The sequence below is a fragment of the Podarcis tiliguerta genome (genome assembly GCF_965153285.1).
Source record: "Podarcis tiliguerta genome assembly, chromosome: 14".
Taxonomy (NCBI): Eukaryota; Metazoa; Chordata; class Lepidosauria; order Squamata; family Lacertidae; genus Podarcis; species Podarcis tiliguerta.
This window is the reverse complement of record NC_139547.1, coordinates 33723888-33749480: the sequence shown is the minus strand read 5'-3', so window position 1 is coordinate 33749480 and position 25593 is coordinate 33723888. Positions and strand designations below refer to the sequence as shown.

Sequence of the window (25593 nt, the reverse complement as noted above, 5' to 3'; positions counted from 1 at the left end):
ATTGCAAGCATGATGCCCGTTAATGCATCATACAATTGCCTCCTCCCTTGCTCACACCTTCTCTTCTTGTGGTTTGAATTATGTGCATTAATGGGGTGGGGTATGAATGATGTGCGCAGCAGAGTCATACAAATGTAGAGTTGGAAGTGACCCCAATGGTAATATAGTCCAGCCCCCTTCCTGCATTGCTGGACTCACAGCACAAGAATCTTCAACAGATGGTCATCTAACCTTTGTTTAAAAGAGAGCCCACCACATTCCAAGGTAGTGCATTCCACTGTACAACAGCTCTTACCACCAGAAGGTTCTTCCTATGTTGAGTTGTACCATAGTATATCATCAACTACTGGGCCTTGAGTTCAGGGCCGGATTTAGGTTTGATGAGGCCCCAAGCTACTGTAAGTAATGGGGCCCTTTATATGCCCAGCTGTCCTTTGTCAACAACAAATTGTCGCTGTTTTTTGTGATGAATATATGCTGTATGGTAATTTAAGGACCTAATAGGTATCTAAAGCCATTTGCACATGCATAATGTAGACACCCTGTATATAGAAATGAGCAAACCAGTGATATTTTAGGGAGCAGGCTAGCCTACACAACCCAAAACACTGTTGCTGTATGTAGGTTTTATTTTATTTGTTTTTTATCTTATATTTTGGAAATGTACATCCAGTTTGTTTTTTTCTTTAATTTTTTTTGTGGGGGGGGAGGCAAGAGAGTGGGGCCCTATGCTATAGCTTGTTTAGCTTATACGTAATTCCGGCACTGCTTGAGTTAGATATTATGCTCCGTGAATCTCTTGGGCCTTTCCAAATTCTAAATCTGCTCATCAAAAGAGGGGGTAGCCAACATGGTTCCAACCAGACTTTGCTAGACCACCACGCCCATCAGCTCTAGCCAGCATGTCCAGCGATCAGTGATGTTGGGAGTTGAAGTCTAGCAACACCATGTTAACTTTCCCTTCCCCCAGATGAACACTATCCCTTTATTTAGGAAAAGGAATGCTTTTGGTCCTGAGTCCATAGTGAGTCCAAATCTCAATCAGTTTTGAATGACAATGCCTTAATCGTAACCCACTTTATTGTAACCTTAATCATAAATCCAGCAGCAACACAGATGATAGACATAGGTTGTCTTGTCTGGGGATGGGTACAAACCCACACAGTGCTTTTCTTCTTGAAAAATGGTGCCAGTACTGTATACCCTTGAGTACGCTCAGAAAAATAGTACTGAGTCCATGGATGATTGTGGGGAAGGGAGGGGGGGGGGAGTCCAGTCAACAGACTGGGATGTTGGGGAGACCTGGAATTGTAGAGGTATATATTAAATTATGGTGAACACACCATGCCCTGAAGGTGGAGGGAGTTCCATTTAGCAACTGTACCTTGTAGACAGTGATAGATTTAAGCTGCTGTGTGAGTTCATCCAGTTGCACATATTGAGCTTGCAAATTCCACAAATCAGTTTATGCATTGTGGCAAAAATAACTATCCCCCCCCCCCCCGCATCTTGAGCTTCCTGCCTTTTGACTTTGCTGAGCGTCCCAATCTAGTGCTGTGAAGTTTGTGAAATGGCTCTGATAGCTCATCCTGGGTTTGGCCATTACCAGCCTCTTAAAGTGTACATACTCGGGTGCACACACAACTGCTGGGTGAGGACTGCAGGGCCTGCTCCCTTCCAGGGCCTTTTCCAACTGGCCCAGGGGGCGTGGCCCAGGCCCTCTCTCCCGGCTATAAAGGGACTCCTGCTGCAGGAAAGCCTCGGACCATCGGCTGGGTGAGGACTGCAGGGCCTGCTCCCTTCCAGGGCCTTTTCCAACTGGCCCAGGGGGCGTGGCCCAGGCCCTCTCTCCCGGCTATAAAGGGACTCCTGCTGCAGGAAAGCCTCGGACCATCGGCTGGGTGAGGACTGCAGGGCCTGCTCCCTTCCAGGGCCTTTTCCAACTGGCCCAGGGGGCGTGGCCCAGGCCCTCTCTCCCGGCTATAAAGGGACTCCTGCTGCAGGAAAGCCTCGGACCATCGGCTGGGTGAGGACTGCAGGGCCTGCTCCCTTCCAGGGCCTTCTCCAACTGGCCCAGGGGGCGTGGCCCAGGCCCTCTCTCCCGGCTATAAAGGGACTCCTGCTGCAGGAAAGCCTCGGACCATCGGCTGGGTGAGGACTGCAGGGCCTGCTCCCTTCCAGGGCCTTTTCCAACTGGCCCAGGGGGCGTGGCCCAGGCCCTCTCTCCCGGCTATAAAGGGACTCCTGCTGCAGGAAAGCCTCGGACCATCGGCTGGGTGAGGACTGCAGGGCCTGCTCCCTTCCAGGGCCTTCTCCAACTGGCCCAGGGGGCGTGGCCCAGGCCCTCTCTCCCGGCTATAAAGGGACTCCTGCTGCAGGAAAGCCTCGGACCATCGGCTGGGTGAGGACTGCAGGGCCTGCTCCCTTCCAGGGCCTTTTCCAACTGGCCCAGGGGGCGTGGCCCAGGCCCTCTCTCCCGGCTATAAAGGGACTCCTGCTGCAGGAAAGCCTCGGACCATCGGCTGGGTGAGGACTGCAGGGCCTGCTCCCTTCCAGGGCCTTCTCCAACTGGCCCAGGGGGCGTGGCCCAGACCCTTACTTGGAACAAACTTTTGGGAAAGTGTGGGAAGTTTTCTGCCATTGCTTCCCTGTTCCAGGTGGTCAATGTGCGTTAAAATGTCCTCAAGCAGTCGGTGGCAATTTAATTTTTTATTCCTTTTTTTCTTTTTTCCTTTGTTGGGGGTGGGTGGGTGGGATGGATAGTTGGTTGGGGATTAATTTTAGTACAATTGTTCTGTTCCTTTTGTTGTTGTTTTATTGGTTCTGTATAGTTTGTGTTTTGTTTTTAAGGGGTGGGATCAGGGCTGCCTGGGAGTGGCTCCCCAGCCAACACAATGGCTGGGACAAGTTTCACAGGGGGGAAAGCACTGGGACATCCGATCTCGGTGATCATGGGCAGGAGGCGGAGTTACGCTAAGACCAGACCATGTCATTACCGAGGAGGCAGGTTTAGTCGTTGTTTGAAGACTATCCCTGCCTCCGGGTCTGGCCTTGACCGGATGGATACTGGAATCAACAGGGGAAACCCACATGACCTGAAAGTGTTGCTGTGCAATGCCAGGTCAATGATGAATAAAACCACTGCCATCCACGACTTGATTGTGGATGGAGGATTTGACCTGGCATGTGTGACAGAGACCTGGTTGGAGGAAGCAGATGGGCCTGTCCTTGCCGCTGCTTGCCCACCAGGTTTCTCTTACGCACAGCAACCCAGGTCATGTGGGCGGGGAGGGGGGGTTGCAGTGATTTTTAGGAAGTCACTAGCTTGCACCAGGCGTCCTACTGGGAAGATCCAGCTCTCTGAGTGCATGTTCTGGAAGTTGGGCAATAGGGGCAGTACAGGATTCCTTTTGGTGTACCGACCTCCCCGCTGCACCAAGGATTCCCTGTCCGAGCTGCTTCAGGTCGTGGCGGATTTTCTCCTGGAGACACCTAGTTTGGTTGTCCTAGGGGATTTTAACATCCATGCCGACACGACCTTACAAGGGGCTGCTCGGGACTTCGTGGAAAGCATGGCCTCCATGGGGCTGTCCCTGAATAAGTTTGGCCCAACTCATAGTCATGGACATGCCTTAGACCTGGTGTTCACCTCTAGTGACGTGGGTGATCTGACACTAAGTAAAAGTGAAACAAAAGAAGTGCCATGGTCAGATCACTTCCTGGTGCAACTGGACTTCTCCGCGACCCTTCCCCTCTGCAGGGAGGTGGGACCAATTCGGATGGTCCGCCCCCGCCACTTAATGGATCCAAATGGTTTCCAGAGAGTGGTAGGGGATGCTTTAGCCCATGTTGATGGCCTTTCAGCTGATTCCCTGGTGGCCCGCTGGAATGCGGAGTTAACCAGGGCTATCGACTGTCTGGCTCCGAAGCGCCCTCTCCGATTGCATGGAGCCCGAACAGCCCCGTGGTTTTCTTCGGAGCTGAGGGCGATGAAACAATCGTTGAGACGGTTAGAGCGTCGGTGGCAGAAAACTCACTCCGAATCTGACCGAACACAGGTTAGAGCTCAACGTCGAGCCTACCAAGTGGCGATAGCGACGGCGAAGAGGACTTTCTTCACCGCCTCTATTGCATCTGCAGAAAATAGTAGCAGGAGACTCTTTCAGGTGGTTCGCAATTTAACGGAACCACCTTTACCACCGGGGCCTTGTAAAGACCCCAAGATCTCCTGCAACGATTTTGCAAAGTTTTTTGCAGATAAAATCACTCATATTCGGAAGGAGCTAGACACCACCGTGGGAGCAGGGCCGGGGCGGGAGAGTGCTAGAGCTCTGTCTGGTCAAGTTGCATGGAATCAATTTCAATCCGTTACCCCCGAGGATGTGGACAGGCTGCTTGGACGCATGAAACCAACCACCTGTCTCCTTGATCCTTGCCCATCCTGGCTAATAAAAGCAAGCCGGGAAGGGCTGGGCGATGGGCTCTGCGGGGTGGTGAATGCTTCCCTCTGTGAGGGAACATTCCCAGATCCGCTGAAAGAGGCGGTCATTAAACCGCTTCTTAAAAAACCATCTTTAGACCCGGCCAGTATGGCCAACTATCGCCCAGTCTCAAATCTTCCATTCTTGGGCAAGGTGATTGAGCGCGTGGTTGCTGAACAACTCCAGGCACGCCTGGAGGATGCGGACCATTTGGATCCCTTCCAATCGGGATTCAGGCCTCACCATGGGACTGAAACTGCCTTGGTCGTGCTGGTTGATGATCTCCGGCGAGCTAGGGACAAAGGTGAGAGTTGTTTCCTGGTTCTGCTGGATCTCTCAGCGGCCTTTGATACAATCGACCATAACATCCTTCTGGACCGTCTAGAGGGGCTGGGAGCTGGGGGCACTGTTATACAGTGGTTTCGCTCCTTCCTCCTGGACCGTGTTCAGAAAGTGGTGGTGGGGGATGAGTGTTCAGACCCCTGGGCCCTCACTTGTGGGGTGCCTCAGGGTTCCGTCCTCTCCCCCATGCTTTTTAACATCTATATGAAGCCGCTGGGAGAGATCATCAGGGGGTTTGGACTGGGTGTCCATCAATATGCAGATGATACCCAGCTCTACCTCTCTTTCAAATCAGAACCAGTGAAGGCGGTGAAGGTCCTGTGTGAGTGCCTGGAGGCGGTTGGAGGATGGATGGCGGCTAATGGATTGAAGTTGAATCCTGACAAGACAGAAGTACTGTTTTTGGGGGACAGGAGGCGGGCTGGTGTGGAGGACTCCCTGGTCCTGAATAGGGTAACTGTGCCCCTGAAGGACCAGGTGCGCAGCCTGGGAGTCATTTTGGACTCACAGCTGTCCATGGAGGCACAGGTCAATTCTGTATCCAGGGCAGCTGTCTACCAACTCCACCTGGTACGCAGGCTGAGACCCTACCTGCCCGCGGACTGTCTCGCCAGAGTGGTGCATGCTCTGGTTATCTCCCGCTTGGACTACTGCAATGCGCTCTACGTGGGGCTACCTTTGAAGGTGACTCGGAAACTACAACTAATCCAGAATGCGGCAGCTAGACTGGTGACTGGGGGCGGCCGCCGAGACCACATAACACCGGTCTTGAAAGACCTACACTGGCTCCCAGTACGTTTCCGAGCACAATTCAAAGTGTTGGTGTTGACCTTTAAAGCCCTAAACGGCCTCGGCCCCGTATACCTGAAGGAGCGTCTCCACCCCCATCGTTCTGCCCGGACACTGAGGTCCAGCTCCGAGGGCCTCCTGGCGGTTCCCTCATTGCGAGAAGCAAAGCTACAGGGAACCAGGCAGAGGGCCTTCTCGGTAGTGGCGCCCGCCCTGTGGAACGCCCTCCCAGCAGATGTCAAAGCGATAAATAACTACCTGACATTCAGAAGACATCTGAAGGCAGCCCTGTTCAGGGAAGTTTTTAATCTGTGATATTTTACTGTATTTTTTGTCTCTATGGAAGCCGCCCAGAGTGGCTGGGGAAACCCAGCCAGATGGGCGGGGTACAAATAATAAATTATTATTATTATTATTATTATTTTGGATAGCTGCCATTGCATCCATTATTTCCCTTAGGATCCAAGCCTACCAGGATATTGGTCTTTGTTCTGTTGGCTTTATTATAGATCAATAACATCGTGGAAGAATGGTGTCACATTCAAACTGTGTTCTTCTAGGGAACTGTGGGGTTATCTGGAAACTTATGAGGGACTGCTCAGTTATATAATCCCTAATGGCAGCATTGCTTCCCTGAAGAATAGTTAGTTTACCTTTATCAGTCTTGCCCAGCAACTGCAAAAGAGAGACTGCTATCTTCCTAGGGGTGTCTTCAGTTCTTGAGCAGCACTCCATGTGATTTGCAACATTGCTTTTAAAATGTTTTTATTTTTGTTTGGGGGTGGGGAGGTGATTACCAAGGATATTGTGGGAGACTTGATATAGGTTTATAAAATGATGCATGGTAACATGCTTGGGGGTGTGTGTGTAAGATTTTGTTTGCATTTTGATGAAAAACTACCCAAATCCCACTTTTCAAACCACTGTGCAAACCAAACCACAGCTACAACTGTAGACTAAATCAGGCAGCATTAACTCTCACCTGGCAAACTACCTGACTGTGGGACTAGGTGCTGGGCTTGGTGAATGACCAGTCAAGCAGGTCTGGTCCTTCCTCCAAAAGAATGTGAGAGCCACTTAACCATGACTTGGGCAATTTCATACAACTTTGAATTCCATCTCTTCTAACCTGGGAGCAACATAGGAAGGTGGCATGAGACCATCTGACTCACCATTGTCTACACTGAGTGGCAGCAGCTGTCTGGGGTGTTTCAGCACTACCTGGGGATGCCAGGGATTGAAACTGGGGTTTCCTGTTTGCAAAGCAGATTGGCAAGCAGGAAGCCCATTCACCACCTTGATCTCTCTTGGAGGAAAAATAGGGTATCATAATATAGGTTCCTGCAGCTTCTTCTTCTCTGGCTGATGGATGGGGTCTGAGTAGTCTTCCCATTGCTTTTTGATGTTCTTCCCCAGTGAATAAGAGAACTTTGGTCTCCTTCCTCTGCTTCCTTTCCCAAGATAGCAACATAGGAAGCTGTTTTATTCTGAGGGATCAACCACACTTACCTTTTGCCCCGTGCTTTCTAGGCACAGGTCCATGCTCCTCCTCCTCTTCTTCTTCTTCTTCTTCTTCTTCTTCTTCTTCTTCCTCCACCACTTTCCCCACTGTTCATGCTGACTGACAGTGGTTCTCCATTATTTTGCACAAGGAGTTTTCCCCAGCTCTTCCTGGAGATGTTGGAGATTGAACCTTCTGTACACACACAGCAGATGTTTTACTACTGAGCTTTGGCCCTTCCCCTAAATAAGCCCTCACTGCTAATGCAAAGGATGTGCCTCTCATCATCCAAGCTGCATAACACTGTAGCTCTGAACATAACAGTTCACAATGCTACTAATGATTGGCTGCACCACTGTAACAATTCATAAATGGAATTGTCCCTCAAGGTTTAAGTGTGACTGTGATTGAAGAAGTAATGATGGAGTGCAGACAAGTACATTTCCCACTTATCAAAGTGCATCATTATTGGCAGAGACTTTTTTATGTTAACACTTCATTATGCTTGTTCACAACATTGTTATTATGCCCTTTAGATATTTGCAAAATTATACTTGTTCTTCCCTCCTACAAACCTTGTTCCTTCTCCCTTCTCTTTAAGTCTTTAGGTCCAATGCTTGCTTATAATAAAAACAAAAACAAAACTCATGCTACCATCCTTGCTGTCAACCACGGGTTTGTTTCCTCTTTTTTTGTCTTTATTTGAAGAGTGGATATCTCTGCAGCTGCTGCTAATTCCAAATGCTGATGATTAGTCAAATTATACAAAGTGGATTAACTCAGATATTTCAGGTAGAAATAAATTGGAAGCATGAGGATGCAAATTACAGTGGGCAGAATAACCTATTTGCATCTTGTTTAATTTTTGGTGGTACCATTTTGTGTGACCTTTCTGAAAGAATCTGTGAAAAGCTGCATTTAAATGCTACACATTATTTTATTTTATTTTTCAATTTGTATACTGCCCTGTGTCTGAAGATCCCAGGACATAACATTAAAAACCTAATCTACATTGCATAGTAATAATAATAATAATAATAATAATTAATAAAACAAAATAATAAAACAATCACAGCAACAATTAAAATAACTGCCCCTCCCATTTTTAAAAGGCAATAGATTGTTTAATGTCCAAAGGCCTGGGTAAAGACATGTAATAATGGAATGTGGAATGCTCTTCCCAGGGAGGATCGTCTGGCACCTAAAGACATGTAATGATGGTGCCAGGCAGTCCTCCCTAGGGAGAGCATTCCACAAATGGGGAGCCACCACAGAAAAGGCCCATTCTGGTGTTGCCACCCTCCAAACCTCTCGGGGAGAGAAGGGTCTTGAATGGCAAGGGTATGGGTCAGTTTGTAGGGTAGAGACGGTCCTTAAGGTATTGAGGTCCTGAGCTGTTTATATAACTGATTATATAGGTCAGTACCAGCACTATGATCTGGATCCAGAAATTAACTGGCAGCCAGTGCAGTTGGGCCAGGATTGGGGTTAGATGCTCAACACTATTGCCCCAGTGTGCAACCTGACCACCATCAGAATCCACTCCAGAGTCCTGAAAGGGATATGTCCCTACAAAGTTCCCACTCAGACAGCAACATGGAACTGTAAAATCTGGGTGGGATCCTTTTTGAGATGGATTCTGTAACTAATCCTAATGATAATTTAATATTTGCTCCAAGGCTTTTGAAGCTTTCAGTCACTAAAAATGTATTTGGAGGAAGAGGAAGGGCTTGTTAAAAGCTTTTAAAATGTGCCATACATTGCAGAAAATCCCAGGAGTGCTTTTGCTGCATACTTGCACACTGAATTCATGCTTCCCTTGCTTTGGTAAGAACCCGAATAAGGCTTACTACTCTAGCATTGTATGTTTAATTAGTAATGTGCTAATTGCTTAATAACAGGACAAATTCATTAAAGCCAAGGACACAAACCCACTTACTGTTCACACCAAGCATCTCATTTGTATAAGAATCTTATAAATTTTAATAGTGGAGCCTCAGCAACATCGGAAACCTACATGGAAAAGAATCAGTGGGAGAAGACCTGTTCCTTAATTATGAAACGGTAAGGAACATGACTTTGAAATGACAATGTTTTCTTTAATTATGCTGCATTTTTTGTGTTGGGTATTGCAATGAAATAATGGGCTGGCTAATAAAGTGGACAGGAAAATGGCAAATAATGGAGACGGTGGGCTCAAACAATGAGTGCCTTTGGAGATAACAATAAAGTATGGTTTACTGAATGACTTGTCACTGACCCCCACCAGCTGAGGAAATCCCTGTGCTCCTCAGGTGCAGGAGCTTGGAAGCTTTAACTTCTGATTTCATTTTGCTGTTTTGCGTCTGGAATGTCCCAGGTTCAATCCCCAACATCTCCAGATAGGTCTGGGAAGGACTCAAGAAATTCACTGCCACTCACTGCAGACAATACTGAGCTCTATGGACCAATGTATGGTCACAAGTTGTGGGTGGGGGTAGGTTGTATGCCCGAGACCCTTCTAATTACAGGATCTAAGGTGCTAAAATCTAAGCAAGGATTCAAATTCTTAATATAGCCATACAAGTTTATTGGTAATGACCTTCTAAGAACAAACCATTAAGGTAACAAAGGAAGTGTCCCTGTGACAGAAATAAAATGGGTGAGGGGTCCTGCCTTAGCTTGCTGGTAGTTAGAAAGACAAAGGCCAGAGTTGAGAGTTGTATGTGTGAGAGAGGTAGAAGCTGGAAACTGGTAGGCTGGGCAGCAGAGAAGTAGAGTTATGCCTGAATCTAAGGCTGTGACTATGAAAGAAGCAAGAACCTCTTGGGTTGTTCATGCTGCTGACCCCTCCATTGTAGGCTCAGGTTGTATATATGTGTAAATAAGCTGTAGTTCATAAAGACACCACAGTCTCTCCACTGTCCCTCATTCTGAAGAAAACATGAACCCTGGGTCAGTGCCTAAAACCTCTGGAATATCGCTCCACTCAGAGATTAATGTGGCATCAAACAGTATAAAGATAGCTCAGTATAAGGCAGCACCTTGTGTTCCTATTTGGGAAGATCCATAGCTTAATGGTAGAGCACCTGATTTGCATGCAGAATGTCCCAGATTTGACCCCCAGCATCTCTGTGCAGAGTTGGAAGGGACCCTGATCTAGTCAGCCTTCTGACCAGCTGTAAGGGAAGCTCCACATAGAACACATTGCAATAGTCTGAACATGAAGTTACCAGAACATGAGTCACAGTGCCTGAGCTATCATTGCCTGGAAAAGGGTGCAGCTGGCACTCTTGGCCAGGAAGCAAAGAACAATTTAAAGGGTAGCTAGAGATGCCACCTACCCACTGACCACATGGACCACGCCATCTCCAACTCCTCGAAAGATTCCATCAACGGTGTCTCCGTAAAATTTTACACATCACTTGGGAAGACAGGCGAACTAATATCAGTGTACTGGAAGAAGCAAAGATCACCAGTGTTGAAGCAATGATTCTTCAACATCAACTTCGTTGGACTGGTCATGTTGTGCAGATGCCTGCTGATCGTCTTCCAAAGCAACTACTCTATTCTGAACTTAAAAATGGAAAGTGTAATGCTGGTGGTCAACAAAAGAGGTTTAAAGACTGCCTCAAGGAAAATCTTAACAAAAATGTAGTATACAGTAAACACAGACAACTGGGAAACACTGGCCTGCGAGCACTCCAGTTGGAGAACAGCCTTAACCAAAGGTGTAATGGGCTTTGAAGACACTTGAACACAGGATGCAAGGGAGAAACGTGCTAAGAGGAAGGCACGCTTGGCAAATCCACACCGTGATCAACTCCCACCCAGAAACCAATGTCCCCACTGTGGAAGGACGTGTGGATCCAGAATTGGCCTCCACAATCACTTACGAACTCATTGTTAAAACTGTGTTTATGGAAGACAATCTTACTCGGCTACGGGTGATTGCCAAAGAAGAGCCAGGCAAGCCCACCACAACTCATTAGCACATGAAGGGGCCCACCAGAGGATACCTGGGTGAGATGGCCCTAGTTAGATGAGCACAATTTTCTCTCCCACGATCAAAACACACACTTCTGACATTTAAACAGACTTTTTCACAAAAAAAGCTAAAGGCATTGAGAAATCACACGTTCAAAAGGACATCCCCTCCCTTACTCCCCTCCTTTAACTTCTGAGCTAATAAACCAGTCCCCTCCTCCCTCAGGCCATGTTAAAAAGGTCACTCACAAAGTGATTATTTTTAATTTACATAAAGAGTGTACATTAAAGAGAGGAGCAGTATGCTTTTTCTTCCTCTTTTTCTAGAACACTGAGTGAGCACTTATTTAAATTGTTTTTAATGTCCCTTTCTTTTGAGGCTTCCCACCCTCTCTTACAACCTTACATATTTAATTCTGAGCAAATTTTTAAAATGTATTGTTCGTTCAGCTTAAGTGGCTGAAACCTTGAATCTGGCTCCTCCACTCTTGTCCTCTTATCACATTTTGCACTGAGTTTCTTCTTTGTGTTTTCAGTGTCTGTTTGTGTGAGTGTGTGTTTCGTGTGTATGTGCAGAGAAGAAGGAACTTGCTAACCTTGATAACGTCCCTTCTCTTGAGTGGCTGCATGTGGGCAGCTAATGGGACTGAACTGACTGTTGGCTAAGCACTTCAGCCTCCAGCTGTGATAACTGCAGTTGTTGCCCTGACATCCTGACTTCAGCTCTAGATCATTGTTTTGGCTTCTCAGTTAACTTAATAATTGAGATTTGTGGCTTCATGAAGATGATGGGATGGCCTGGGGATAGCCATGTTGCTATAGATTAGCTGGGCTGATAATTGCAGTTTACAGAATTCAATAATGCTTAAAAGACAGTTTTGAAAAATGTGGAGGAAGGGAGAGGTCCGGAAGAATATGTGTATTATAATAGACATTCCCAGTGTTCTCTGTCCTTGGCACACTCTTCAGAAGTCTCAAGTTTGTTAAAGGAAGCCCAGTCGGCGGTCTCCTTACTGAGCAAGGTTCATGTACAGGGCCCCCGTGGAAGAAGACTTCCTGTGTTGTGCGCCTGCAGCTTTTCAATAGCTCTCCCTCCAAGTTCTGCAATTGCCCCTACACTGTGTTCATTCTAATGCCAAGCAAAGACATGCACCCCTTTGTCCAGGTCTTTGGGGAAGAAAGAAGTGCATGGTGATTTATTTATTTATTTTGCTTTTTCTGCCTGTGTTATCTATGAAGTGTTGTTTTTATTTATTTATGAAATGTGGTTTTGAAGTTTATTATATGCCTCCCTGGCACCCTTGAATAATAGGTTGACTACAAATATATTAAATACCAAAAAATAAAATAAATAAGGATCAGGCTTTGGCAATTGCAATAGGAGATGGGTACTAGGTTGGCAACATTCAGGTGCAATGAGGCTGCATGTGTTGCTTCCATTCTCAATCATTCTCATTGTGTTCTGTGGGACAAAGTGAACCTGAAGGACTATTCTCTATCAGGAACCGGAGTATGCTTTCAGATTTTCCTCAGAGGCCTCTTCCAGGTTTAAATTCAGTTCTCAATATTTCCACATTGTGTGGTGTGTGTGTGTGCGTGTGTGTTTAAAGCCCTCAAGAAAATTTATCACCATTGGAGTGCAAATTAATTCTAATACACACATTTAGTAATTTAGATTGATTACCCACCCTTCACCTAAAGGCCCCTGGGCAATACAAGATGCAGCATAATGCATCTTTGTATGTTATGCTTACTAATATTTCCATTCTTATGCACACTTTATCCTAGTAGATGCATTTTTGTACATATTACTTGGTGACACGGCTGCACTGCAAAATTCAGAGAAGCATGAATTTTGAAGGGTGGTGTATTTCAGTTTGTGTATTATTTTGAAAAGTGCAAATTAGTTATGTTCACCTTTAAAAGCAAACCATCCCTAGTTAAAAGTCCCACTTGTATTTTCTTTTTTTGTTTTTGTTTTTAAAGAAAAGACTGAGGCCCTTCTTGCACATTTCTGGTAGTTTGCATCGAGGATTTGTGAGGAGAAGGCAATGACGGAGTAAATTATACAAGTTCCCTCTGCAACTTTCAAGCATTAACTTGCACCTGAAAAACAAGAGAGACAATCTCAATCTTCCAAAAGCAATTCATTTGAATTCCCCCACCCCACCCAGTATTGCGATGTTTACAGCTGACGTAAGCAATTTTAAAAAGTAAGTGGGGGGAGGATATCATTATGTTAAGAGTTTGTTCTTTCACTCAACATTCAAGGGGGGTTGTTTAACTTGGTAAATCATAGCTCTTGGGATCCGCAGTCCACTGTTTTGGAAGGAGAGTCATTTTCCATCCTATTGATAGCACACTGATTTGCTTTATTGGGTTTGACAAGCAAAGCTGTCTTTGCTCTACATGGTCTCTGGACCAGGCTGGAGTCAGGAAAATTGAGTAAAAAGGCATAAAACAGTTTACCTGTCAACTCGGGACTCATTTTACTCAAGACATTAGGCTTGTCTGGAGGTCTGATCTGTTGCTGACCTTTAATAAATAGCAAGACAATAAACACAACCAACATTTCACCGGGAGAGAGAGAGAAGGAGAAAGAGAAACCTTTTTCAGGCGGAGGGCTGTATTTTCTTCTGGGCAACCTCATGAGGGCCATGGTGGAGGCAAAAGTGGGTGACAGAATTACCGTAATGCAGATTTCACTACCAGGAGTTTACCAAGTGGGGCAGAGTTGCTATGCTAGCATTCTGGCATATAGGCTACTGTAGCTTACTGTGAGTGAGAGGTGCTAGTTGGTCGGGAGGCTGACGTGGTGCAGACACACTAGTGTGACCAACAGACTGGTTCTGTTACTGCATTTGCACAACACCAGCCTCCCATTACCTTCCACTCTCCCTTCCGGTAAGCAACAGCCAATCACTTGCCAGGAAGCTGGTGTTAGCATGTCCCCATGGAAGAACTATAACCCAACCATTGTGGGTCAGTAAACCCTCCAATAAAGGAAGGCCAGTCTGATAAAAGTAGCATTATTTGTGGTTGTTGTTGCTGTTGTATGTTACGAATTAGACTTAAGAAGATTCCACTGTATGATACCATTTTAAGTGATGCTCATGACTTGGCTGGCCTGTTGTTAGTCTGTGCAAATTACCATTTCTTTGGCTCACAGTTGGTGTTTGAATCCATGCACATGACACTAGCTGCAATCCTTATCTATCCTGTAATTTATTGAGAAAAACTGCTGTATCTTGTATTTCCCCTCAAACCAGCATCCATCCAATTTTGAAAATACAAGTCACATTCACTGCACAGTAAAGCTGAGGTATGTACATTTGAGACAGTCATTACATATGCTCAGATGAGAGCACATGTGCAGGTGACAGCTTTGTGAATCAGAGCTCAGGAGGCTGCGGGTACTGGAAAACCAAACAGGGAATGTCCATCAGCTGAAGTCATTCCCACCCACCTCTCTGGTGTGTACACCAATGTGTAAATGTGGCTTGAAACACGGCGGGTGGGGGTAGGGGTGACCTTACTGCATTTTAATAAAACAATGTGGACATATCCTTAATGTGTATCCTTTTATAGCCAGAGAGGGTTTCCTTGCTCAAGTTAGAACAAACAAACCATCAGCACGTGTGAAGTGAAAGCTATTATTTCCCCAGCAGGAAGGTAATTCCCACTGCACCCCCTACAAACTGAAGTCCTTTCCTAAAGCCCTTACAGGTGAATGCATCAAAGCGCTTGTCAGGGAACTGCCATCGGCAGGACAGGAGGTGCCAAGGCTCTCTGAGGTAGAGAGAGACTTGACACCTGAAGAGGGAACCAGTAGGGGGCGAACAGGAACGTCAAGGGAAGGGGAGTCGGAGGAATGGCTCAGAGATGCTTCCAGTGAAAACAGTGGGGAAGTCTCAGGGCCCCCTATAGGAACACCCGTTCCTCGGCGGAAACTGTCACGCAGAGAGTCCAGAAGACGTGTTTCCGTTAAGGAGCTTTTATGTTGGAAACGTTTCCGAAAGCAGCCACTTTCGGATTCTGCTAGCGACTGACGCAGCCATGCTGGAGGGGCTCCGTCACAGGCAGAGGTTTGAGAAGCGGTTCAAACTCTGAGGGATTGCAATTTACACACAAGCAGCTCTTCATCACATCACAGCAATCCGAAAGTCATCGACAGCTAGCTTGTGCCAGGGAGAGGCATCATGAGCGAACCAGCAGGAACCGGAGGGGCAGCTGGAGGTCCAAGCCTGGAGGAAAGGTATAGGACGTTGGAAATCCAGCTTGCCTTGCAGACGGCGAGGCTGGAAGAAAGGAGGGCTCAGGATGCAGAGAGGGGGAGGGAGAAAGCCACCCCACTCAACAGAAAGATGCCAGGATTGGTGCAGAAATTTGGGGGGGACCCCAGGAACTACCATGCCTTTAGGACAGAGATGCAATATGCTCTCAATCTGCAATTTGATGACTTCCCTGATGAGGAATCGCGAGTGGCTTTTGTAATTAGCCACCTCGAATCAGGGGCGAAGGACTGGGTTAGACCCTTGATGGCAGCAAATAATGAGATCCTAAAGGACGCGATGAAGTTTTTTCGTGCCATGGACCTGATGTTTTCCAGTGACATTGAGCAGGGAGGAGTGCGAAGGCAGTTAATGGCTTGCAAACAGGGAAACCGGACTGTCCGTGAGTACTGGACTGAGTTCACTATGTTGATTCATCGATTGGGGTGGGACTTGGCTTCTGAGCCCATTCAAATGCTTTTTGAAGAGGGTCTGTCTTCGTCCTTGAAAGATGAACTTTCCCGGAACCCCAGAGCAGAGTCTATGGACCAGCTGACTAAAGCCGCGCTAGCCATTGGAGCGCGCCAGGAGGCGAGGGCTTTGGAGAAGCGGGAGGGGAAAGGAGAACGTTGGAGGGAGCTCCGCATTCCAGACATTCCAGAGCAGCCTTTCCCGCCGGCAGAGCCGATGGAAGTGGGAACAGCGCGTGCGCGCACAGTTTCAAACATCGGTGAAGGGCGGAAGAAAGAGGGAAAGGGCGGGAAAAAATGCTATCTCTGCCAACAGCCAGGACACTTTGCCAGAGTCTGTCCACGGAGAAAGGAATGGCAAGGCATGGCAGGAGCTGTTGGGGGAGAGGAGGAGGAAAGCACAGAGCAGGTAAAAGCCAACGCCTGGCTGCCGTCGGGGCACAGCAGCCAGGCTCAAAAGCAGTGAGAGTGCCCGCACCAGAACCTCCCAGGCCTGCTCTAGTGATAGAGGTGTTGCTAGAGCTGCCAAATGGACACCCCCTACAGATCAAAGCCCTGCTGGATTCAGGCAGCTCCTGTAATTTCATGAGTAAGGAGTTCGCAGCTGAGCACCAGATACAAACCCTCCCCTTAAGTAAACCCCTGCAGGTAACCACGATTGACGGCAGAGAGCTGTTGGGAGGAGAAGTGAACCAACAGACTGTTCCCATGATAATGAGGGTGGCAAGACACACCGAGAGGATAGCGTTCAATGTGGCCACATTGGGAGGAGCTCCCATTATTTTGGGGATGAGCTGGCTGGCACTTCACGATCCTCTAGTGGGATGGCACCAGAGGGTGGTCTCCTTTGGGTCGGCGCATTGCCTGGAACACTGCAAGCAGGGGAAGGATCCAGGGGGAGCCAAGATCACCTTAGCTGGGATGGAGGTAATGAAGCAAGGGGAGGTGCCTCCGCAATATGCAGATCTGAGCAACGTATTCAGCGAAAGAGAAGCGGACAAACTGCCGCCGCATAGACCCTTTGACTGTCAAATCAACCTACTCCCGGGGGCTCAACTCCCAGTGGGCAAGCTGTACGCCATGTCAGACAGGGAGATGCAGGAGCTGAGGGAGTTCATTGACAAAAACCTGAAGAGGGGTTTCATCAGAGAGTCCCGAGCGGTGGGGGGCAGCCCAGTGTTTTTTGTGGACAAAAAAAACACAGATAAGCCGAGACTTGTAGTGGATTTCAGGGCCCTGAACGCCGTGTCGGAACCCCTGGCCTTTCCTATGCCCCGAATTGATGACATTCTGACCAGGGTGAGGAAGGGGAAGATTTTTACAAAACTGGACCTGCGGGGGGCGTATAATCTGATACGAATAAGGAAGGGGGATGAATGGAAGACCACCATGTTCACCCCTTTGGGAGCATTTGAATACCTCGTAATGCCCTTCGGTCTCCAAGCCGGCTCCGCATGTTTTCAAGCTTTCATCAACCACGTCCTGGGGCCGTTGCTCTACAAGAATTGTGTGGCCTTTTTGGATGACGTGTTGGTGTATTCGGAAAATGAAGAGCAGCATGTGAGGGACGTGAGAGAAGTGTTGGGCCGGCTGCAAGCCAATCAGCTGTGGGTGAAACTGGAGAAGTGCCAGTTTCATGCCAAGGAGGTGGAATTCCTGGGGTACCGCCTGTCAGACCAAGGATTGGCCATGGATCCAGGCAAGGTCCAGGCGGTGCTGGAATGGAAGACACCGAAAACCAAGAAGGATGTGCAAAGATTCCTGGGGTTTGGGAACTTTTATCGGAAGTTCATCAAGAATTTTGCACACTTGACGGCGCCCATCACCGACTGCCTCAGTAGCAAGAAGAAATTTGTTTGGACGGCGGAGGCGGAGAGAGCTTTTGAAGAACTGAAAAGGGCTTTCGCTTCGGAAGAACAACTTCTGCATGTGGACCTACAGAAGCCCATGAGGGTGGAGACAGACGCGTCAGACAGAGCGGTGGGGGCGGTGCTCCTTCAGCCGGGAAGAAATACGTCAGGGTGGAGACCGTGTGCCTTTTTCTCGAGGAAGCTGAATAAGTCCGAGCGGAACTACACGGTGTATGACAGGGAACTACTTGCCATTCACGAAGCGTTCCGGAGGTGGAGACATTTATTGATTGGGGCACAACACAAGGTGCAAGTGTGCACCGACCACAAGAATTTGGAGTATTGGAGAACAGCTCGAGTACTCAACCAACGGCAAGTGAGATGGGCACAGGAATTTTCCAAATTCCACTTTGAGATTTGTTATGTACCAGGCCCAGAGAACGTCAGGGCGGACGCTCTCTCACGCAAACCAGAGTACTTGGAAGGGGAGGGGGCAAGCGAAGAAAGACATGTCATTCCTGAGGACCGCTGGGTGTGTGGGGCGGCGCTGGTGGGGAGACGAGAGCTGGTAGAAGAAACGGAAACTGACGAATATGCCCAAAATAAGCTCAGAGGCCTCAGGGGAGAGGGTGAGAGCCCGGAGGGTTTTGAAGAAAGAAATGGGGCATTGTATTACAAAGGGGCACTGTATATACCAGAAGGTGAATTGAGAGGGAGGGTACTCAAGCAGTTGCATGATAGTCCCACGGCGGGACATTTTGGACAACACAAGACCATGTGGATGGTCACCAGGGAGTTTTGGTGGCCCAAGGTGAGGGAAGATGTAAAGGAGTATGTAAGAGGGTGTGACCAATGCCAGAGGGCCAAGGGGGAAAGAAGGGCGCCGGCAGGGTTATTGGAACCACTACCCACGCCAGAACGGCCTTGGGAGGCGGTATCAATAGATTTTATGACGGATCTGCCCAAATCCAAAGGGAAGACGGCCATCATGGTAGTAGTGGACCTGTTAACTAAGATGTGCCACTTTGTAGCATGTTCACATGCAGTCACAGCGGAAGAAACAGCGAAGTTGTTTGTAGAACACGTCTTCCGGCTGCATGGCGCCCCCTTGAGGGTTGTCTCGGACCGCGGGAAACAATTTACTTCCAGGTTCTGGAGGAAGCTCATGAGCTTGCTGCACGTGGAAGTCAATTTTTCGACGGCCCGGCATCCTGAAACCAATGGGCAGGCGGAAAGAGCAAATGGCATCCTCCAACAATATCTGAGGTGCTATGTCAATGACAGAGGGAATGATTGGGTCGAAAAGCTGGCGCTGGCAGAATTTGCCTACAACAATGCGGAGCATGTGTCCACAGGGATGAGCCCCTTTTTGGCCAATTACGGGTGTCACCCCAGGGCATTCCCGGGGGAGGGGGGCGAGAGATGGAGCGTCCCAGCGGCCGAACAGTTTGTAGAAGAGATGGAAGCGATCCATCGTCAGCTTCAGCTCAACTTAGAAAGGGCCAAGGCTCAATATAAGAAGCAGGCAGACAAGAGCAGGAGGGAAGGTGAAACCATAAGGGTGGGGGATCAGGTGTGGTTGTCCACCCAAGGGTTGCCGTTCAAAGGGGGTTGTAAGAAATTAAGACCCAAGAGATTGGGACCCTTTGAGGTCATTCAGCAGGTCAACCCAGTGGCTTTCAAACTCCGGTTACCCAACCACATGAAATTGCATCCAGTGTTCCACAGGTCATTACTGTCACCGTACAAGGGGGGAGGTGAAGAGGAGCACACCAGGGGACCGGTCTTGGAGGAGAGGGAAAGCAGTAACCATGTAGCGGAAATCCTCGATTCCAGGTGGAAGGGCAATCAGGTGGAGTATTTAGTGGCGTGGGAAGGGGAACCGGAGTCAGAAAACACCTGGGTGACTGCAGAGGAGGTCAATGACGAGGTTTTAACAGAAACGTTCCACCAAAGATTCCCGCGGAAACCACAGCCGGTAGCAAGGTTTAGAAGGGAGTATTTCGGCACCACAGACGAGGAAGAGGAACTGGAAGGATTCGCGGAGTCGGAGTTGGAAGAAGGAACGGACTCAGATGACGAGGAGTACCGAGAGACTAGGAACCACAACGAGTGGAGAAAGGTGTTCGAAACTTCAGACGATGAGGAAGGTTCCTTCCGGGGTTTTACCTCCTCACAACCCGTAGGGGAGGAGACGGGAGGGGGTGAAGGGGGCCCTGGAGGGGAGGTGGATGTCAGGGAACTGCCATCGGCAGGACAGGAGGTGCCAAGGCTCTCTGAGGTAGAGAGAGACTTGACACCTGAAGAGGGAACCAGTAGGGGGCGAACAGGAACGTCAAGGGAAGGGGAGTCGGAGGAATGGCTCAGAGATGCTTCCAGTGAAAACAGTGGGGAAGTCTCAGGGCCCCCTATAGGAACACCCGTTCCTCGGCGGAAACTGTCACGCAGAGAGTCCAGAAGACGTGTTTCCGTTAAGGAGCTTTTATGTTGGAAACGTTTCCGAAAGCAGCCACTTTCGGATTCTGCTAGCGACTGACGCAGCCATGCTGGAGGGGCTCCGTCACAGGCAGAGGTTTGAGAAGCGGTTCAAACTCTGAGGGATTGCAATTTACACACAAGCAGCTCTTCATCACATCACAGCGCTAATGGGCGGAGAGTAAGAACTTGGATCTCCAACCAAAGAAAATCCTTTGCTTTCCAAAGATCCAACCTCCAAGCCCAAATGTAACAGAGCCATATTACACACACATTCTACCCCCACATGAAATGGATTATTCAGATTAATTTATTTATTTAGTAATTTCTATCCCACTGTGAAAGCCCCCAAACAGCTCACAAGAGACAGAGAGAAAAAAATCCTTATGCATGATACATTGAAATTTTGACTATAAAATGCAAACAATAACCAGAAGCTAAAAGCTGCTGCAGTATTAAAACAATGTACAGTATAAATGGCAGCATGGGGAGACTCAAAGTGTTTAAAATAACATTTTGTTAAACTCAGGGTGTGTGCAGGTATTCTTTTTAATATACGTGAATTGATTGATGTTTAATTCATTGTTAAATAAGCAAAGAAGTGCTTTTTTTAAAACAACAACAACCTGAGCATTTCTTTCAACACCAAAGTTCTCATCATAGGAATGGGGAGGGCTACATGCACACCCATTTTCTAACACACGATCATGCATACATCTTTAGCAGTTCTTTGCAACTCCTGACAGGAAACCATTTTTTTTAAAAGTAATGTGGAACATTTTGTTTGTTTGTTTGTTTGTTTTTAATGTAGATTAACTTATAGCAATGATAAAATGTTCTTTTTAAATGATGGGGCACAAGCCTGCCCACTCGAATAGGACATCATTAGGAAAGGGATTGATAATAAAAATTGTTGATTTCATGCATACATACCAGAAAATGAAGACTTTCATCCTTCTGCCTTCTTCTGCTGCTTCAAGAGTTTAATATTTCTATTATGTTAATGTTATCTCTTATGTTAATCACTGAAAGCAATACACGGTTTAGTGATTCACTGCATCCATCCAGGATCTGAAACAGGCTTGTCTGGGGAGTTATTTAATGGTTTTTTTAAAAAATTAAAAATTAAAAAAATGTGCCATTAAGCACTGAGAACTTTATGGCAAATTTAAAAGCTTACAATTGTGTTAGAAGAACAGAAATAAAGAGGCAAGACACGAAGTATAGTAAACTAGGGGCCACTTTATTAATTACAGTTTACTTAAGAACAATAGAACTTAAGAACTTCTAAACTTAAAAGCTGCGTAAGGGGAATGAAACCATGTGTCTTTCTGATACTCTTTCAGGCCCCTAAGCCTGTTGTGATTGGGCAAGTCCACCAGCAAGGAGTCAAATTGGTCTTAATCCCAACTCCTTTCCCCTGCCACCCCCTCAAAGCCCCATAGTTAGGAGTGGGTGGCACAGGTTACAGTGAAAAGTTATCCATAGTTATCATGAGGTTGCAAAGCCCAGTGTGCAAGTCTCTGGAATCACTACTCACCTGAAAATTGACTCAGGGTTTCCTGCTCTTCTATTCCCCACCCCACCTGCGAATTTTGAGAGAATTCAACAGATATGTGCATATTATCCTGGGCCCCCAGAGCTGCAGGCAGATGGGGCTTCAGAGGTGGCCCCATCCTACCCCACAGCCCAGCGAACAGGTCCTGGGACCAACCAGTCACTGTGAAAGGTGCTTAAAGTGTGTCACCTGGCTGAAAACATTACTGTTTCCCCTTCCCACACCCAACTGCAAAATAGGCTCTGAAGGGGATCAACCCTCATACTATGCACAAACTGCACATTCTGCTGCAGTGCATCTCTTGGAGGGGTCCCCCCACCCCCACCTATGGCTAATATCCCTCCCGAAGCTAGTACCAAGGAGGACCAGGGCTTATCAAGAAATTACAGGATAGATATGCATTGTGGCGAATGTCATGTGCACCCAAATAAAACACCAGCAGTAGGAGAGCCCTGGAGCCAGAATAAACATTAATGTGAACACATCCTAGAATGCAACATTACAAACTAGTAAAAAGCTGGTTTATCCCAAATACCTAGGTATTCAATGAATTCATGAGTGTGTAGGTCCTTGTTACAAGTTAAAAGAAGATTGCCTGTGATTTGATGCTTTTGCTAGTCTTCCATTGACTCCTATTACTGTCCTCTGATAAAGAGAGCCTATGAAAGCTTATGGTGCAATATATTTGTTGGTCTTTAAGGTGCTACAAAACTCTTCATTGTTGCAACAGCCTGCCCCTCTTTTCCCCTCTGGAATTCATTTCAGGGAGGCTTGCAAAGGAGAATTTCTGCATGGATTTGTGCTTTGGTGCTATGGTTGTAAGCAGAATGCATTTGGAAATGTCATCATGCTCTCTGGTGGATAATTTAGTAATAAATATCTGAGATATCGGTCAATACAACCCGGTTTTATACCCTGTTTTTTAACGTAATTGAGTGCTGCAAAGTTGGAAGAAGTTGTAGGCCAGCAAAAGTGTTTATCGATTGGAGAGCTGGACTTCCCCCACCCCCTTTTCTTTCTCTGTACACCACTGAAAGAATGTATAAAGCTGTACATTACTAGAATTTGATCACTTAGCCTTTGTACTTGCAAGCTGTTGTATGTGGGTGAAAAAAAAACCCCCTGGGGTGTCATATTGCACAGATTTCTGCTATGGGTCAGAGAAGGCCATTGTTCATCTTTATACTACATACGGAAAGGTGCAGCAATGGATTTCAGTGGGATTACTCTTGCACGGAGCAGCTTGAGGATTGGAATCGCTTTATGTATCTGAAGATTGATCCACATATTTCTATTTCTCTCTCTCTCAAAAAATATACCTTTTTAAAAACTATATTGGAGAACTAGCTGACCACAAAATCAATTTGGTCCGCCCTTCATATACTCCAGATATAATGAACACCCTTACCACTTGGACTTTACAGGTGCTGTCTTCCTTTGTCAATGATGTCAGCACGAAGTCACTCATTAATATGTGGTCAAAGCAGGATAACAACAACATTATTACAATTTGTTAATTCCAATATTGATGCTTGGGAAGCAAGATCCGTCTACCCAAAGCAATACAAAGCTTTTGTATTATTTTACCACTTTGTTCCTTGCTACCCTGTGTTCCTTTGGGAGGAAGGTCAGGGCAGAAATAGAATGAAACCTTCTATTTTCAGTCTTTCAATGGTTGGCTACTCCTGGGGCCCATTATGTTATCCCTTGTATCAAGGGTGACTACCCCCCCCCAGCCAGAAAACCAGAAAAGGACCTTCAAACATTTTTCTGGCCCTCCCAAGACCCCACTCACAACAGGGAGATGGGCATTAGCCCTCTCCTCAGCTGATCTGCATGGTTAATTGAGGAGGACTCTGAGTGGGTGGGTGCTGGGTGGGGAGAGTATACCTACTACTGGCATGTCTTGTCCTCCCCTAGACTTGGATCTACTGGTAGAGATATCTAGGTGAATTGCAGTGGAGCAACAATGATTTATGACTCCGAATGGTTGAAAGGAATGCTTGCAATGGTTAGTATGGATTTTTGTATGGAAAGGCCCATGGGCTCAGATAAGTTATGATGTTTAATTTTTTTAATTTTTTATTTCCATTTACACAAGTGGGCAACATAAGACAATCGTACCTCGGAAGTCGAATGGAATCCATTCCAGAAGTCTGTTTGACTTCCAAAACGTCTGAAACCAAGGCACAGCTTCCAATTGGCTGATTGAAGCTCCTGCAGCCAATCAGAACCCACGGAACCCATGTCGGACATTCGGGTTCCAAAGAGAGTTAGCAAACTGGAACACTCATTTTCGGGTTTGTGGCGTTCAGGAGCCAAAACGTTCGACTCGCAAAGTGTTCGACTTCCGAGGTACGCCTGTAATACTTTTATAAATAAATACACCCTTAGCCAACCTAGTTTTCTAAAGCCTCTCAACCTCACCATCCAGAGGTGACTCTTGGGTCCCATCAGCATTTAAAGCACTCTCATAGCACTTTAATAACCAAGGCTTCCCCCAAGGAATCCTGGGAACCAGAGCTATTTTTCTAGAAAAAGAGGGGCCATAACTCACCATGAACAAACATCTCCCACATTCTCTTGGAATGGCAATGGTGGCCACCTGAGAGATGCTGGAACTCAGTTCTGGCTGGGGAAAAAAGAGCCTTGCTGGGAATCATAGTTTGTTATGGGTCCTGGGATTTGTAGCTCTGTGAGTAGTAAACTAAGGGCTAAGTTAATCTGTTTCAGTTTCTGGGAATTTTTTTTAGTAGAAAACCCTTTAAAAACTGCCCAGAAATACATTCTTAAAAAAATAAGAAAGGGCTGGGGTTTTTTAGGGTTGTGGACTGCCATGCCTTTCCCCCAATCATTTTATTTTTCCTATTTAAAACCTCTAAAATAAGATGTCCAACCTCCACAACCTCAGCAGCCAGCATGTATGGCTCCTTGCTGCTGCATGCTGTGATTGCACGTTTTGTTGACATCCCATTTCTCTGGGTGGGAATTGTACAGGAAGAAAGAAAAGCGAAACATGGCTGCACACGCCAGGGAGCCAGCATTCCTTTGCAACTTCCTTCCTTCATTTGTTACCGAGGGCTGGCATGCTTCTGTGGGCACTCAAACAAGCTCCAATAAATCCTACCAACATTTTAGGTACAGCTTCTTCTCTCTGGTTCTGTGAATTACCCAGCATTTATATACTCTTTTCCTCCTGCCACCACCCAGTTTTTGTTTTGGTTTATGACTTTTTGCCTGAAGTGAGTCCTTTAACCTTGATAGCCCGAATTGCCACACCTCAAACCACACCCCCTACCACTCCATTATTAGCTTGGAGCTCAGATTCTGCTGTGCCCAGCTTTAAGTGTTACCCTCCTCACTGTGCCGTATCTCTTTTAAATTGTGCTCCTGAAAGGGGATAAATAAGAATCCCTTTAAATTCACAATAGAAATTTCTTTAGTGAACAGGCACTCCACTGTTCCTGTTGCCTTGGGATAGCCTGCTATGAAGCAGGATATCAGATGCTGTACAGGTGCATATGAATGAAATATTTATATTACTAAGCATGCTTCTGAAGTAGTTCGCTCTGTGGCCATGCCAGGCTCCCACAATTTCCCCTCTGTTTCTGAACAGGCTGCTCTGTTCACATGGGCACCATAAATAACCAAGATTATCCAGACAATCTCCACCTACTATATATTTTGGAAGGTGGTTAGTTCACTATGCATTTGCATACTTCTTAAGACACTGCAACCATATTTTGCACAGTGGTTTCTGACATCTAGGAGCATGGCTGGAGGGTGTCTGAGTTTTTCTTTAATATTTGGTTTAATAAAGTAATGTTTATCCTTATTGCTGAAAAATTAACACATAAATTAAGGGTATCTTGGAGTGCAGCTAAACTTAT

At 46.8% G+C, this 25593-nt stretch overlaps 1 protein-coding gene across 21 annotated transcripts in view; it reads left to right on the top strand.

Annotated features, from left to right (window-relative positions):
• Positions 1-25593, top strand: part of RBFOX1 (RNA binding fox-1 homolog 1) — a 1465188-nt gene that overhangs the window by 648726 nt on the left and 790869 nt on the right. The gene's annotated exons all lie outside the window — the stretch shown is intronic.